Here is a 17,309-nt window from a genome sequence, read left to right as displayed (position 1 = left end):
CTCTTATTGCTTGAATCAATGGGAACAAAGTTAAATGGTTTTAGAAAAAGGTTTGAAGCAACCAAAAAGATAATCTTTCTTTTCTTCTGGTAGTCAATTTGAATGATGAATAAGTGTAGTGAAATGACTAGTTGTTAAGATTTGACTTTATTTACACATTAAATTACAAAATAGAAGGAAGCTCTCTGCCATTTAAATTTTCCACTATAAGGTTTAGCATTTTACCAGAGCTGAAAACAAATGAATATTTTTGCAATAAGATTCTCAATAAGAGGAAGGATGAAACAAAACTTCATAGAAATTAAAATCTTATAAAGTATAAAATTAATTTCAAAGTGGAACTTTCAGAACTCCATGCTACTGGTGAAACTAATTTTTCAATAGGTAAGTTTAAGAGAAATATTATATTATTAAAAACAAAAGGCTCTGAAATATGAGGATTTCCTGTTGTTTGCTTAGTAAGGGAAGCTTTCTCCTTTAACTCCTTTCTCTTCTGTGTTTGATCAAAGTGATCAGGGTCAAGTGTACAGACGTGTTACATGAGATACACATCTGGGGAGTAAAGGTCAGTAAAAGATGAGGTGAGCTAAAGCAGAGAGGCTTTCTGGACTGAAGCCCAGCAGGGCTGATGTACTGGGAAAGTAAGCTGACAAACTCCTTCAATTCAGGGTCAGGAATATAATCTGCTTGGTGATGTAGCTGTTTTATAAAAGGAGCTTTATTCTGGGCCTTCATTGTTTTCCTCTTAATAAGTTATTTTGATTATAAATGCTACCCTGAAGAGGAACACAAAATTTTTTATGAATTCGTTTGGTTTTTAATATATATATTTATAAATATATTTATATTGACATATGAAATATATGTTATGACATATATCATATGTAAGTATATATCAATATCAATATGTTTATATATTTGATTTTATACTGCTCATAATTTAAATTTCACCTGGACACATTGCTGTTTCAAAATTTAATATACAGAAAAGACTCCTTTAAGTGATCGTGATGGCCATTAAGGAAAAGTTAGTACTTAGAGACTGCATTAGTACAAGAAATGCTGATTTTCAGGGTAATTTGCTCAGTGTCGGGGAAGTACAATTAATTGTGAAAGAAGTCGAAGTCCAAAGCACAGCTCAAGGTTGAATTTTATTCCAGAGTTCCTCCTGGGTATCTGGCTGCAGAGACAGTGAATCAGGGCAGTTGTCTGGGATCTTGAATGACTGGAAGGCTGGTGGTATTCAAAAAGCCACCCCCTTGTTAAAATCACTTCGCATACCCCATTATCAAGCAAAGTGAAAAAAGCGTTTATCCACCTTTATGACTCCATGTGCTTTGTAACATGACTTCTTCAGTGAGGCCTCCTTTGATCTTTCAAAATTGACTTTAAAAAAAAAAAATCATGTTGTATTAGGTATAAATACCCTCTTCCTCTTCTTTCTCTGATATTTGTCCCCATTGAGCTTTTTGATATTTCAGAAATGTTTCCTCTGTGCTAGATTGTATTACTTGTCATCAATTCTTTCTTTTCTCCCCATACTTGCTATGTTCATATGAGTATAATATGCTTTCTAGACCTATTGAGGTTGGGCTTGACCATGTCTCGATATGACTAGTGGGATATGGGAAGAAATGGCTATTGTGATTCCAATCTGAAGAAACACTGTATGTTTCTCTTAACTGCTTGGACTCTTTCATCTGCTACAAGATGAGCATATGCTGGGTAGCTACCTGTCTCACTACAGGGATCTGTAGAGCATAAATAAACTCGACCTACATCTTAAAGCGGAGCTGCCTAGCCAGTTTGTAAGCCTGTGGATGAGAAATCAATGAAAGCTTTTTGTTGTAAACTGCTGAGATTCTGGAGCTGTTTGTTATACAACAATGGCACAGCAGAATCTGACTGATACACTTCCAACTTTTCCTTTTTCGAACTGAAATCTACAGAAAAATGCAAGAAGAATGGAATGAGTACCTGTATGCTCTTCACTGAAATTCAACAATTGTTAACATTTTATAAATTTATCTCTCTCTATATAAGTTTTTCAGGGACCATTGAAATTAAGTTGTAGGCATCCCGATACTTCACTAAAGCTAAATACTTAAGCTTTTCATTCTAAGAATAAGGACATTCTTCCATTCAACTAAATTTGAACTAAGTTACAAATAAAAAATTTTTTTGTGTTAATTTAAAGACTATACTTTCAGGGATCATTTCTATAGTTTGTTAATTTTATCTTCAAAGAAATTCATAAAATGACCAAAACAAAGTGATCTAATGCTATTGTCTTAGTCAACTTGGGCTGCCATAACAGAATATTAGAGCCTGTGTGGCTTAAACAACAGAAATTTATTTTCTTATGGTTCTGGAGGTTGGTGGACTGAGATCTGGGTGCCAGAGCATGGCAGGGTTCTGGTGAGAGCTCTTCCTGGTTTGCAAATGGCTGCCTTCTTGCTATGTCTTCCCATGACAGACAGACAGCTCTCTGGTCCTGTCACGAGGGCCCCACCCTTATGAACTCATCTGAGGCTAATTAATTACCTCCCAAAGTTCCCAGATATCATCACATTACGGGGTAGGGCTTCAACATATGAATTTTGAGGGGAGGGCCCAATTCAGTCCATGGTAACTATGTAAAAGGTGATCTAGTATAGAGATACAGGGCATAGAAAGCAACTATAGCCCGTCCATTTTAGTGAGTTGCAACTGTCCAACAACTTCTTGGAAAACATTATTTTCAATTTCTAAAATGTAAGTAAAGGTAATGATTTATAAGTGCAGCTACATATATTTTATCAGCATTACCGAGGGCTTAGGCAATGAGGTGTTTTAAGCTATCTAAGTTTAGTGGTACATAAATCCATCCGGTGCTAGCATGCCAGAGAGTGTAAAGAATTATAGGCTGGCATGAATTCCTAATGTGACTCAGCATAATGTGTGATGCCTGCTGAACACTTCCAAATGAATTGATGAAGATTTCTGTAGGCCACACTCCTTTAAACTTCATGCTCAAGGTTGTTTCTTATACTTCGGCAATGAAGTCGTCCATAACTGTCCAGAAAGGGGGCAGGATAAAAATCACAGACACATGGATTAGAAACGAAAAACAGTATAAAGCAGGCTTGTGAGTTGCGCTTTGGCAGCAGTCAGACCTGGGTTTGAATGCTGGGTCTACCTTTCCCTGGTTAGTGATCTTGGGTAAATTTCTTCACATTTCTGTGCTCAGTTTTCTTATCTATAAAATGCAGATAACAGTACCTACCTTTCAAGGTTAATGGGAAAGTCTTAACTGAATATAATTATTAATATATTAATATTTATGGCTTTTTCTGCTCTGTGATCTTCTAAGCACAATGGACATGGGTCTTTGCTCATTTAGCTTCCCTTTCCTCTCCTGTTGTCTAAGGAGAAAGGCTTTTCTGGACGATTTGGTAGTGACAGAGGGAAAATAAGAGGAAAACCGAACTGTCGGAGCAGCAAGCCAGTCTCCCTCTGGCACGATCCAGAGCTCATCAGAGCACACGCTGGGAGGGAGCAGTGGTGGAAACAGACCTGGATAGAAGGGATAGTCACAGGGGTGGGAAGTGGAGGTGAAAGGTAACTCTTCTGGGGGTGTACTTGGGTGTGAAGCACTGTGTCCATGGGTTCTCATATATTTTCTTAGACCTAACTCTGGATTGGAATCCAGATGTAACTGCAACCCAGCTCTGGTCCTGGATGGTGGGAGTTATACGATTCAGCAAGATCATATGTGTCAAGCTCCTAATGCGGTGCCTTGCACATGGAAGTGGTTGGTAGGTGAGCATGTTAGTACATTTTTGGAGACAGCACCAGAGCCGCATGGTCTAGGAGTTCTCCCACTTTACTGTGCAAACCACCTAAAGGGTTTAAAGCATAGCTTCTGGCTCCCACATCCATGAATTCTGGCTCGGAAGGTCTGAGATGGGACCAAGAAAGCTGCCTTCTTTTTTTCTTATGTATTTCTTTCTCTATTTTTAATAAACACTCTTTTTTTTTTTTAAGATTTATTATATTGTTTTTTTTTGACAGAGAGAGAGACAGCGAGAGCGGGAACACAAGCAGGGGGGTGGGAGAGGGAGAAGCAAGCTCCCCGCGGAGCAGGGAGCCTGATCCGGGGCTCGATCCCAGGACTCTGGGATCATGACCTGAGCCAAAGGCAGACGCTTAACAACTGAGCCACCCAGGCATCCCAATAAACACTCTTATGATTCAGGTGGTCTAGGGACTAGAACTTGAGTCTAGACTCAGATGCCATCATTTGGTAGTTCCTCTTCCTGGAGCTATTCTAGCTACTCTCTTTTATGTGCACAATAAAGCATGAGCAAGGATATTTACTGCAACGTTTTGTAGAGGATAAACATTAGAAAAAGTCTAAATAGCCCCCACTTGATGAATAGTGAACAAATGTAGAGTGTAGTCATATAATGGAATATTATGCAACAATTGAAGGGACTAAGGGAGAGTTGTATGTTCTGATATGGAAAAATCTCCAAGATATAATGCTTAGTGAAAACAAATTACAGAGCAAGATATGCAATGTGGAACCATTTATTAAACATAAAGTGAACAACACTATATTTTATAAGTAGCTATATGTATGTAGACATACATAAATGCTTAAAGGTTTGGAAGGATTCATACGTGATAACAGTGCTCACCTTGGGGCAGCAGAAGCAGGAGACAACAATTGGGGTGTTGTTTCCTCTAATGTTTTATGCACTTACAGAGAAAATGCATTAATATATTACTTGTGTCGTTAAAAATCAATGAAAAAAGACCTAGCCCAACTCCTCCATTTTATAGATGAGGACACTGATATTTGCTTTCCAAGGATCTCAGATAGCATGATAAACTCAAAGATGGACTTCAGTGAGCTTGATTGCTTGTTCAGAGCATGAACTTTCTTCGTCATGCCCAGTTGAACTTACCAGGCATTTTTGATGAAGATGTGGTAGCTCCAGACATATATATATATATCCTCAGCATCAGGAGACAGTGGCTGCTAAGGAAAGGCCAGTTAGAACTTGGCTGGGCTACTCTAGATGGAGGCTTGATTAGATGTGTATTTTTGGGGTCCAGCAGTGATCAGGACCCCAGAAACACTAAAATGAGGAGGAGGCAGATAGATTTCATCAGGCCCATTAATTTACAAGGAGAAATAGAACCATGTAGGCTGCTGTACTTGTATCAGTTTGTCCATAGCATTTTCTCCAAACCAGCAAGTTACAGGGGGAACCAAATGATGATTAGAAACCCACATTGTATATAACCCGGAGCAATCACCGTGTCGAATTATTTGAAGTCTTATGAGAGCATATTTTCTCTGAGGGCAGAATCAGGAAGCACTTGGTAAGTGTGGAATCAGAATGAGAGGATTTACATTAATCAAATATTTCATGCTTCTGGTTAAGCTAATCAGCTGCATCCAGTTCATAATGGGGATCAACTTACTAATGGGACTGTGATACTTAAATCCCATTGGCTTAGGCTCCTTGGGACTGTCTGGATGGGTTCTAATTCTTTTCGTGCCTCACAGACTCCATTTTCTATGTTTTGTTGATTGAATAGTCCTCGTCTATGGATCCAGTCTTAGATGTGTTAAGATATTTAATCATAGCACCATCTTGCTTGTCTGGGATTTAATTTGGTTTTCTTTGGATCTGTGTTCTGATGCATTTTGTGTCCCTCTGACAGTCTAATGCTTGTTGCCATCTCGGAGTCTCTCCATTTGGGATGCTCTTGCCCATCCTCGGGTTTCCTCCACCTCCATGGTTCTTTTTCATTCAGATTGCAGCAGTTTCAATGCCAGCTTCTCAGAAAGGTCTTCCCTGAGCTTCCAGTTTAAAGAAGCCAGTTGGTCCTCTCCGTTACTTCATTTTATTTTAGCTTGTGCATAATGCTTACTAGCTTATTAGTATTTGATATTTACTGTTTGCATCTTTTTGCTTTAAATATTGTCTCTTCCATTAAGATATAAACTCCATGAAAGTAGGAACCCTGTCAGTCTTTCTCCTGCTCTGTGCCCAGCATCTAGAGCAGGCACTTGGCAGGCTCTCATGAATGCTCGCTTGCTTGCATGCTTGCTTGCTGAATGAGTGATCTATCAAGATGCCGATAGTGCTTTTGTAATTTATAAATTCTTGGGGACATCTTATTATAGTCCTGAACAAGATGACAAGGATATCTTCCTAGAAATGGACCTGGCCAGGAATCTACAAGTCTTGGTCAATTCTCAATGGGTGGAAAGTCCATGCAGTAAAAGGCGGGGTGGTGGTAGAGAGTGTGTATGTTCAGAAATGTCACCCAAGCGGTTGTTCTCCTGCATTCAGGGCTCACTCAGCAACGGAAGCAGATGCTTCTGAATACCCAAATGCTGCCTGAATAACAGATTCCAGTGGAGATCCTTCAGAAAAATATAGTATTTACTAAACAGGAGAGTTGCTTGACATTATGATGTCATGACCTTAAAGTATTAGGATGAAAGATAATCCCTCAAGCTGAGGGGATTGGCAGAAAAGGTCAGGCCAGTGAACAGCTAAGACTTCAGTATTCCCAAGTCATTTGCCTTTCATCGGATTTCAGAACCTTTCTTCAGAGTCAGAAAAAGTCACCACTCCCCTCATCAAGGGCACTCACCTCTCATTGGGTAGGGGCAGATCTTGAAAGAAATAAAACAGACCCCTGTCTAATGATAAATGAGATTGAATTTTCCAATGTGCCTTCTAGGAGAGGGATTACTGATAAGGAAACATCCATAAGGTAGGTGATGATTACAAACATTGATTTATTTTATCTTCCATCAGGCCTTTTGCAATAAGATCCCAGGCTTAAAAAAGTCCTGTTGATATAATTTGCCTCAAGGAAATAAGAATATGAATAGATATGATAAAAGCATGCAATTGATAGAAGGCAGTCTTTCCTCTATGGTATTAAATCTATTTTTTGTATTGATTTTTGAAATGTGGAAGGTTGTGGTATGGAGTATAGAATCATTTTTAATTTTGAAGTCACTAAGTTTATGAATATCTGTGAGGTAAGCAGAATAAATAAATTCTAAAGGCAGATTGTAATATATTGAGATTACTGGGATAGAACTACATATTTTGGTTCCATGCAATATTTAATCCCCTTTCAGAGATGATGTGCAATGAAGGTCTTAAAAATCAGCTTTTGTTTAGGTTATAATAGTGTGGTATATCTTCAGTTGAGATGATGTAGGTAGTCACATGAAAAATATGGTTTCTATTGTAACAATTATCTGGTAAGGAGAAAAGACATTTTGCTTTAAAAATGTGTTATGGCTCTGGTATTTTACAGAACAATTATGAATAAAAACACAAATTCAACATGCATTTAGCTTTTTATGATAGAATTAGTAGAACATTACATTTCTAGATCTGTTAGTCATTTTATTTCCCCCCCCTTCTCTGAAGGATCTATAATTCATGAATAAAAATTAACTGCTTGCTTAAACTTGACTTGAGGGTTTTCAGGACAGAAACTAATTTTTATATATCATGTTCTTTCTGACAGTGTTTAGGAAAAGTCACTACTGGATGCAAAATGCTATTTGCATTTTTTGAAATTTCATAAAGAACACCATTATTTATTTTCTATTTTGAAGAAGCCAATTTTTCTGATGACGTATCTGCACATACACAAAAAAAGAAATGCTGTGCTTCTGTGGGAATGAAGTCAGACAAGTCATTAAACAGAGAAATCTTATCTAAAGATCTTTCTGAGAAATAATTTGCTTTCTGAAACTCACATTTTACCCATTCCTCTTCTAATCTCCCTGCTTAAGGTCCATTGGCAGAAATCCAAATTAAAACTAATGGCTATATTTTTTAATCTTTAAAAAACAATTAACTGGAGATATACAAAGTATTACTTAATTAGACCAAAGGTAGGAAAGAAGATATTCAATTCAAACATGACATCCTTGATCTCATTTCCTTTATTGTTGAATCAGGACTAGACACTTGGCCACTCTTTTCAATTTCTGGGATTTATGAGATATTAAGCAAGAGTCCATATTAGAGAAACTTTATTTTCATTTATGGGATACCTACTGTAGTGATATGACATTTACTATAATTTAGTCTTACTGGGTAGTTTATAAGATTTGAAATCTAAGGGCTTTGCATAATTTCCTTCCAAGTGTTTTAATTGACATTCTGCTATAATGAACCCCACAGACCATTACCTGGCTAATTGCTTGAGTTACAGAGCTTATACAATGCCGTTCTTTGTCCTTGGTCTTTTGGGTATTAAATAGCAAGGCTGTCCTGAAAGAGAAAGTGACTGCTGGTTTTGATGTGAAGCATTAACGTCTTGGTAGCTTTTTCGGGGACAGATTCCCTTCTGTTCTTCCCTGGGCTGATACCAAACCTGATGCTTATCAGAGATACCGTTATTCTGGGATTCTCAATTCTCCCTGGGAGAGCCCTTGACCTCTAGAGGGTCTTCTGGAACCACTGCTCCAGGTAGAGCTTTCCATGACCTAATTCTGAAGTCCTAGAATAGGCCCCGGAGCAGGGGACAAAATGAAGATATAATACTATTTAATTACCGAGTGCTGTGATTAGGCAGAATTTATTGGGAAAAGAGTCTCACTACTTTAGAACTAGAAAAGGCTTTATTTCTGGCTCATCTAGTCCAAACTTACTGTTTTTAATATAGGGACACTGAGCCCTAGTGGCAAAGCGACTTACTCCACATCTCATGCAGTTGCTAGTGACCCAGGCTCAGGGCTCCCTCTCATGGAGTTAACAGAGCCCAGATCCACAATGAAGTCTTGGAGCCTAATGCCAAATTATGGAGTTTGAGCAAAGCAGGAAGGTGCTAGGATCAGCATATCAGCACAACCTGGATAAATACGGTGTGGCCTATATCCTTCGATGCTTCTGCCTTTTTAAAATGATGGTACAGGTCAGTGATAATGGCCTTTTGAGTGGTGAGGAGCAACTAAGGATTTTTCAAGAATTTTTTGAGAACTGGAGACAGGGTAGGAACTAACTCCAATACCTACAGGCCTGGATTGATTTCTCTTGGTAACTTCTGATTAAAATGTTTCTATGATGCCTTCTCTAAGCTTGATTTAAATTGTTTAATGGCTCGGGAACTAGTTCAGATTCCAGTGGGCGGGATAGGGACTGATATATTTTGGGATGTACACAATGTCTGTTGACAAACTTCTGCCTTTCCAAATGTCTGTTTATGAGATGGTCAGAGCACTGGAGTAGGTTCAGAATCCTGGGTTGAAAAAAAAAAGGGGGGAAGGATCTTACACATTGCAGAAATTAAAGACAAGCAGAAGTTTGGTAATTGGAAATATTTTTGTAATAAAGCACTTCTTTCATGCCATATTTGTAGTAGTTTTACTTCGTATTTGAGTTCCCTACATCTGAGCATGTGAGTAGGCTGATGAAAGGAGCAACACACATCTTTCAACACCAAGGAGCAAGGGTATCAACGGAAGGTAAGCTGCTAGTGATGAAATTCTGTATCTAGCATGTCATCCGAAAACCACCTTTTCCTTCAAAGACCAACTCCTTTTCTTTAAAACCCTCCAATCTGTTAGATTCTGTTTCCTGAAGCTTCCCCAGAACCTCCCCTTAGGGAACCTCTGGCTAATTGTTGATGGACCCGATAGAGCAGGAGTGAGGACCTACTACTCCTTTTCCATCGTGATTCCCTACAAAGGAATACCCTACAGCAGGCATTCTGCATGGTCTCCAGAAAGGTAAAGTGGTTTGCTTAGGTTTGTGTGTACTTATTTCATGGGTATATAAATCATTTATGGCAAGGGAGTAGGAAAGTCTCAGTGAAATCTCTGCTTCATGGAGAAAGTTTCTAACATGGAACTCAGTTTGGCTTCATCAGAGATTTAGTAATATGACATAATTCCTTTATTAACAAAAAGTATTCTGAGCACATGTCAACTTTAAATTTCAGTTTTTCAACAGTAACTTTGATAGATTATTAACTGCTACCAGGACCAACTAATAAACAAATAAGTGAACAATTCAATCATGTTCTGACTCCATTGCTTTTTTCCTTTTTTTCAATGAATGGACTTTATTGTTTAGATGAGTTGTGGGTTTACAGAAAAATGGAGCAGGAAGTATAGCCAGTTGGCATCTCCTCCACGTCCTCCACCTTTCACACACAGCCCCCCCACCTTTCACACACAGCTCCCCCCACCTTTCACACACAGTTCCCCCCACCTTTCACACACAGCCCCCCCCACCTTTCACACACAGCCCCCCCCACCTTTCACACACAGCCCCCCCCACCTTTCACACACAGCCCCCCCACCTTTCATACACAGCTCCCCCCCACCTTTCACACACAGCCCCTCCCACCTTTCACACACAGCCCCCCCACCTTTCACACACAGCCCCCTCACCTTTCACACACAACTCCCCCCACCTTTCACACACAGTTCCCCCCCACCTTTCACACACAGCCCCCCCACCTTTCACACACAGCCCCCCCACCTTTCATACACAGCTCCCCCCCACCTTTCACACACAGCCCCTCCCACCTTTCACACACAGCCCCTCCCACCTTTCACACACAGCCCCCTCACCTTTCACACACAGCCCCCCCACCTTTCACAGACAGTTCCCCCCAACCTTTCACACACTGCTCCCCCCCACCTTTCACACACAGTCCTCCCCACCTTTCACACACAGCCTACCCCCACCTTTCACACACAGCCCACCCCCTTTCACACACAGCTCCCCACCCCCTTTCACACACAGCTCCCCACCCCCCACCTTTCACACACAGCTGCCCCTGGCTGTCTTACAACCAGCGGACTGCATCAGCCCGAAAATTATCAAAAGCTGCGCACGTGGACGTTCATACTGTGCTCTCCCCACCTCCTTTCTCCCTATCCCTAAAGTAGGAAAACTCCTTTGGCAGACACTTGGAATCCCTGTGAAGAAAATGAAAAAAGATGAAATTTGAGTTGTAATAATTTTGTTCTTGGCTTTGCCTAATCCCATCCTTAAAGCTTTCGTTTATGTTTTGGATATGTGGCGTGAGGGTTTATTTTTATGTCTAAATTTAATGTATATTTTTAACCTGTCTACTCACCCATGTGGGTGAGTTTGCATTTCCACCAACCAGTCACCTGAATTATTACTTTGTCCTGCCCTGTTTTGATTGCTCCCAGCTCTGCTGAGTGTAGTTCCTTTTCTGCACCCAATCCTGTGCCACAGGCCTCACTTGCCATTTGGAACATTCTGCTTCCTGTCATACTGCCTTGATTTAAGACAGGGTGGAAGGAGAAGAGGAGTAACTGAGAAAGTGGTGGCATGCATTGAGGGAAAAAAACAGTATCCACACTTGCTGCTGGACTTTTTTTTTTTTTTTTAGTGTTAGATTCTGAACCAAAGCCAATCCCTTTTATCTAACAGGAAAATGCTGAAAAGGTTTTTATTTTACCGCACCCTTGTTAAATACAAGAAACATTTAACTTGGTGAAATGTAATATGATATTCAATGTGCTTAATAAAATTGTAATGGATTCACTTATTTAGACACTCTGGGAGAAGTAGTATCTTCTGGATAATAGAAATTATGGTGCTTTTGCTGCATCTATCAACACAAAGGGATGAGCAAAGCTTATCAGAGCTGATTACAAACACTCTGGAGTTGCCCTTAAATAATCAAGTGAGAAATAAGAATCTGCCATTACAAAATTTCTCCTTCTTCCCTTTGATGGCATTACATTTGTGAACGAGCTCAAAATCTGAGCTTTAGAAGGCCCGTCTGAGTTCCCAGGAAGAACGGGGCGGAAGGAAACAGCTGATCAGAAATCCTCCCTCGAGGTTGCTTAGCATTGAGAGCTCAACACCAGGCATGTTACAAAGGAAAGGAGAATAAGATCGGTCAATGGATGGATGTAGCTCTCCAGCAGAGAAGGAAGTCGCGGCAGCAACTGTCCTTCCCCATTTTCCTTTTCCCCCTTGTTCTGGACCTTCCGCCTGAGGGTGACCCCACAGGAAGTGGGTGTGACGGTAGTGATCCCTTGTAGCTGCTGCCCCTAACTCTCCACTCTACCTTGGATTATTCCTGAAGCAGGAAATTCATGGGGGAGGCCGACATCCCTGCAGGATGACCAAGCCCTGAGGTCATCCCCATGTCTTGACTGGAGCTCAGGCGTCTTAGAACCCTGCCTCTTTTCCTTCCATAACTGAGCACAGGGAAAGCCTCTCAGCCCAACCCAGTTCATCCCACTCAAGCTAGTTATATCAGCAGTTGGGGCTAAGATCTCACTTTATTCCTAAAATCCACTCAGAGCAGCTAGGGGTTCATTACTCTGGTCTTAGGGAGACAAAAGTTAACCAGCATCGTTCCTATGCAAACATTTGTGTGTCTAGGTTGCGCTGCCTAGTGCAAAATTATCTCAGATTCATTGTGTATTTTAAACTAAAACCTTGACCAATGACTAAACCTCATCTCATATTCCTAAGGGAAAGTAATTATTAATCATAGTCTTCTAGAATTTTCCCACATGTAGACTCCTACTGTGCTCTCTTATCTTCATTTTCTCAAGGTGATACATATTAACGCCACAATCTAAGAAACCTTCTAGACTCAAACTGTAAAGTTAAATTCCAATTTAACTAAGTTGCAAATGCACTTTTCAGATAGATATTAAATACAATAATGATTATTTTCTGGAAGGGGTTGATTTTTTAATTTGTGAAATAATGGCAACAAAAATGTGAGCCTCTGTGTCTCTTACCGCCTGGACTACAGCAGCTCCCACTTGCTTTTACTGCTTCCTGTTTTGTCTCATCTGCAACCACCCTCCACACAGCAGCCAGGGTCTCTCCACTGCTCGAACATTCAGTGACTCCTTGTAGCCTGTAGAACAAAGCCCAAATCCTTATGATGGTCTATAGCAGCTACTCGGTGTGTCCCGGGGAAACCATGCCAGGCTCTCTCTCACTCTCTCACTCCAGACATGCAGAGCCTCTGGGCCTTCCTGCTCTCTCTGTGACAGGGCACACTGGGCTCCAGCTGCTTGGAAAGCTCTTCTTGCTCCTCCTGTGACTAGCTCCTTCTGATTTGTCAGTGCTCTTTCCTCAGGCCTTCCTATCAGCTTAAGGCCTACTTCCTCCAATAGGCTTTCTCTAAGAACCTGTCTGAAACAATCTTTCTCTGTCACTCTTTATCAAATACCCGTATTTATTTCCTCCATCGTGCTTATTACAGTCTGAAATATTGATCATTTTTGCCATCTGATATTTATCACTGCCGTTAGAATATAAGCTTTCTGACAGCAGATATTTTTTGCTCTAACTTCTGCATATAATACAATGTCTGACTCAGAGTAAGTGTTTAATAAACATTTGTTGATGGAAAGAATGAAAGAATGATGTGAAACTTGGGTATGAGAAGGAGCACAGCATGGAATATCGGTCATAATAAAATGTGAAAAATTAAAAGTAACTATTAAGATAGCAAAAGAATGCTATATACATAAAAGTCCATCTTAGAATCTTATATAACTATACAGAGGTCAGAGGGGGAAGATTGCTCTGTATAAAGTCAGAAAAGGTCATCATTTTTGTAGCCTGACAACCGATCCACACATATCCACGTTCCTTAAATTATTTCAAAGTCTTTATATTTATACTTCGATCAGCATTCAAGAATGCACCTGAAATACAACATTGGTGTAGATTATACATTTGTAGGCTCAAAACATTGTGGGAGGATCTTTTTTTAAAAGATTTTAATTTTTTATTTTAGAGTGGGGGGGGAGGGGCAGAAGGAGAGAGAGAATCTCAAGCAGACTCCCCACTGAGCATGGAGCCCGATGCAGGGCTTGATCTCATAACCCTGAGATCATGACCTGAGCCAAAATCAAGAGTGAGATGCTTAACCCATTGATCCACCCAGGCTCCCCTGTGCAAGGACCTTTTGACAAAACTTTTTGGGACATAATTGGATCCAGTTAGTTTCTAATGGATTAAGATGTTATGGGTAGCCAAGGAGTGGGTGGGGTAAGAAGAAAAGAATATAGGATTGGATATGAGACAGGATAAGACAGGCTGGGAGTTTATAATAAAGGAAATAGAGATAAAGTGAATGGAAAAGAAGAATAATACAGGATTCAAGATTAAGTACAGGATTAAATCTGGGATTTAGTATAGGTAATTGGGTACTAATGCAGTCATTGAAGAGGGGAGGGGCACAGGGCTGCCACTAGCTGCCAGGTTTGCCTCTAGCCTTCGGAGAATTGGGACTTTGTTCTTTTTTTTTTTAAAGATTTTATTTATTTATTTGACAGAGAGTGACACAGCGAGAGAGGGAACACAAGCAGGGGGAGTGGAGAGGGAGAAGCAGACTTCCCTCAGAGCAGGGAGCCCGATGCGGGGCTCGATCCCAGGACCCTGGGATCATGACCTGAGCCAAAGGTAGACGCTTAACGACTGAGCCACCCAGGTGCCCCTGGGACTTTGTTTTTGATGCCCAGGGTAGAAACTGCAGAAAACTGCTGCCCGTGGTCACAGCCACCCACAGAGCCAAGACAGGAAATGATGTTGGTGTGCGAAACTTCAGTTCTGCCCAAGTCCATGCATTCCAACTGCGGCCAGCAGAAGAATAATGGCTTCTGCTATTTTTCTGTCTTCTATGTTTTATGAAAGTGTCTCTCAATGTCAGAAACTAAACTGGAACCCTGATGACAAGAGATTCTGGGAAAAGTATTTCTCAGGCTTTGAGTCCTTGAGATAGAGAGGAGTACATAAAAGAAGGTGGAAATGGGGCCAGATGCCAGTCTGACACAATATGAGAATAGGAAATACCTGTCACGGCTTTGAAATACTATTTCTGGCTAGTTAATTTCATTAGATCTAATCCTCACTAAAAATAATAGCCCATAGTTGCTAAGGGCACTATGTTAAGAGCTATTCATGCATTATCTCATTAAGTTTCACAACCACACAAAATGAAGCTACTATTATCTCCATTTTAGAATTGAGGAACCAAGACTTAGAGTCATAGAGTAACCTGCTCCAAATTAAACAACTAGTAAGTAGAAGAGCTGAACCTTACTCATGACTGACTATCTACAAAGCCAGTGGCTTTGTATAGTACTTGCTAGTCAGTTATTAAATTTCTTTTTTTTTCATGGTTTCAATGTAAATTTATTTATTTTTATTAACATATAATATATTATTTGTTTCAGGGGTACAGGTCTGTGATTCATCAGTCTTACACAATTCACAGCGCTCACCATAGCACATACCCTCTCCAATGTCCATCACCCAGCCACCCCATCCCTCCCACCCCCCACCACTCCAGCAACCCTCAGTTTGTTTCCTGACATTAGGGTCTCTTATGGCTTGTTTCCCTCTCTGGTTTCGTCTTGTTTCATTTTTCCTCCCCTTCCCCTATGATCCTCTGCCTTGTTTGTCAAGTTCCCCATATCAGTGAGATCATATGATAATTGTCTTTCTCTGATTGACTCATTTCACTTAGCATAATACCCTAAATTTATTTATAATCCATGGCCCTAGCCTCAGCATGAAACTTGCCAAGTCATTTTACAAATGTAGACTCTTAAGTCCGTGTAAATACCTACCTTTATTGGGAAAAGAACTAACAGATCTTCAAAGAATGTTCTCCCAAGCATGGGCTCTATCTTAATGAGAGAGAAAGGTTTATCAGTAGAAGAAATGTAATGTCTCCTATATTTAGAGTGAAATTTTATGTTATGAGAAATTTTCACTTATTGATGAAATATCTACTGTTATAAAACCACATCATAGAATCTCAAGGTTAGAAGGGGCATTCAAGGTTGAAGAATCTTCAAGATCCCTTCTGATAGCATCTCAACAAGGGTTGGCCCAGCCTCTGTTCTGGAACTGTGAATGGGTGCAACTTCCAGGACTATGGGGGCTGATGGATGAGAAGGAGGAGCACACAGGAGGTCTGCTGCTGGGTAAAGATAAAATGGTGCTGCCTGGAGTCTGCTTAGTCAGTTTTGTCTCAATGACAGCAAATATGATGTTAGGCCAGAGGCTGGAACTATTGGTATTAGTTAGCCTTTGCTGCCAACATTGTCAAAACTCTATGGCTTACAAATTATAGCTTGAGTGTCTGTGGTGGATTCAAGATGGCCAGAGATTGTTTGGCACTCTTCCTATTGAGAATGAGAGCCGATGCCCCTTCCTTTTGAGTCTGGCTGGCCTCTGTGAGTGCTGTGACTAATAGAACTTAATGAAAGTGTCTTTTGTGCCATTCTCAGGTATAGCCTAAATGGATTGGCCACTTCCATGTTCTTGGAATACTCTCTTTGGGAGCCCTAAGGCATGACTGAAGAAATTTGACAATCTTGAGATTGGCATGCTAGAGAGACTGGGTGGTTGAAGAGCCCAGTTTTTTCCATTTCTCTCAAGGTACTGGACTTGTAGTGAAGCCTTTCCAGACTAGCCCATGCACTAGCTGAACACTGCTACGTGATCCTAAGTTGATGTCTCATGGATCCTAAGCCTGATGTCTCAGACCTAATTCCTGACCATGAAATTGTGCGCTATGATAAAATGGTTATTTTCAGCCACTGAGTTTCAGGTAGTTTGTTGCACCATGGTAGATAACTGGCATATGTCTGTGGGATTCATGAAGGCTGTCTGATCTAGACTGGCCTCAGCTGGTCTCACCTGGGCTCATCATGTGTCTGTGGATCAGTTGGGGACTGTTACCCAGATTGTGCTTGGCTAGGGCAGCTTACCTGAGGCGGCTCTGCTCCACATGTCTTTCATCCTTCTCTGTGACCAGCAAGCTTGGCCATGTACATCCTTCTCATGGAAATGACCAAAAAGTGCAAGAAAGCAAGTGGAAACACATAAAGGCTCTTGAGACCTAGGCTTGGAAATGGCACCCTGTCACTTATCCTCATTCTATTGGCTGAAGTCCCATCATGGCTGAACTCAAAGTCAAGAGTATGGAGTATAGACCTCATTTCTTTTGTGGGAGATGATGCAAAATCAAAGAGTGTGAATACAGGGAGGAGTGGAAAATTGGAGAATATAATGCAATCTACTACATTTACTTCATTTTGGTTCAGCAAACTTTTATGGGATACGTATTATTGGCAAACATTATGCACTGGGAACACACACACGCACGCACACACACACACACACACACACACACACACAGAGACCTAATTTCCTGCTCTTGAAATGCTTATAGCCCAGCCGATCTTCAGGATGAGTAAAAAGGCTTACTGTATTTGTGTTTATCAGGGACTT

General features: G+C 40.6%; 1 pseudogene; it reads left to right on the top strand.

Moving 5' to 3' along the window:
- The first annotated feature begins 2,194 nt into the window (after positions 1–2,194).
- Positions 2,195–2,290, top strand: LOC118553766 (small nucleolar RNA U3; annotated as a pseudogene).
- The last annotated feature ends 15,019 nt before the right edge of the window (positions 2,291–17,309 follow it).

The sequence above is a fragment of the Halichoerus grypus genome, chromosome 1 (assembly GCF_964656455.1).
Source record: "Halichoerus grypus chromosome 1, mHalGry1.hap1.1, whole genome shotgun sequence".
Lineage (NCBI taxonomy): Eukaryota > Metazoa > Chordata > Mammalia > Carnivora > Phocidae > Halichoerus > Halichoerus grypus.
The sequence above is the reverse complement of the archived record's forward strand: the minus strand, read 5'-3'. Positions and strand labels throughout refer to the sequence as shown.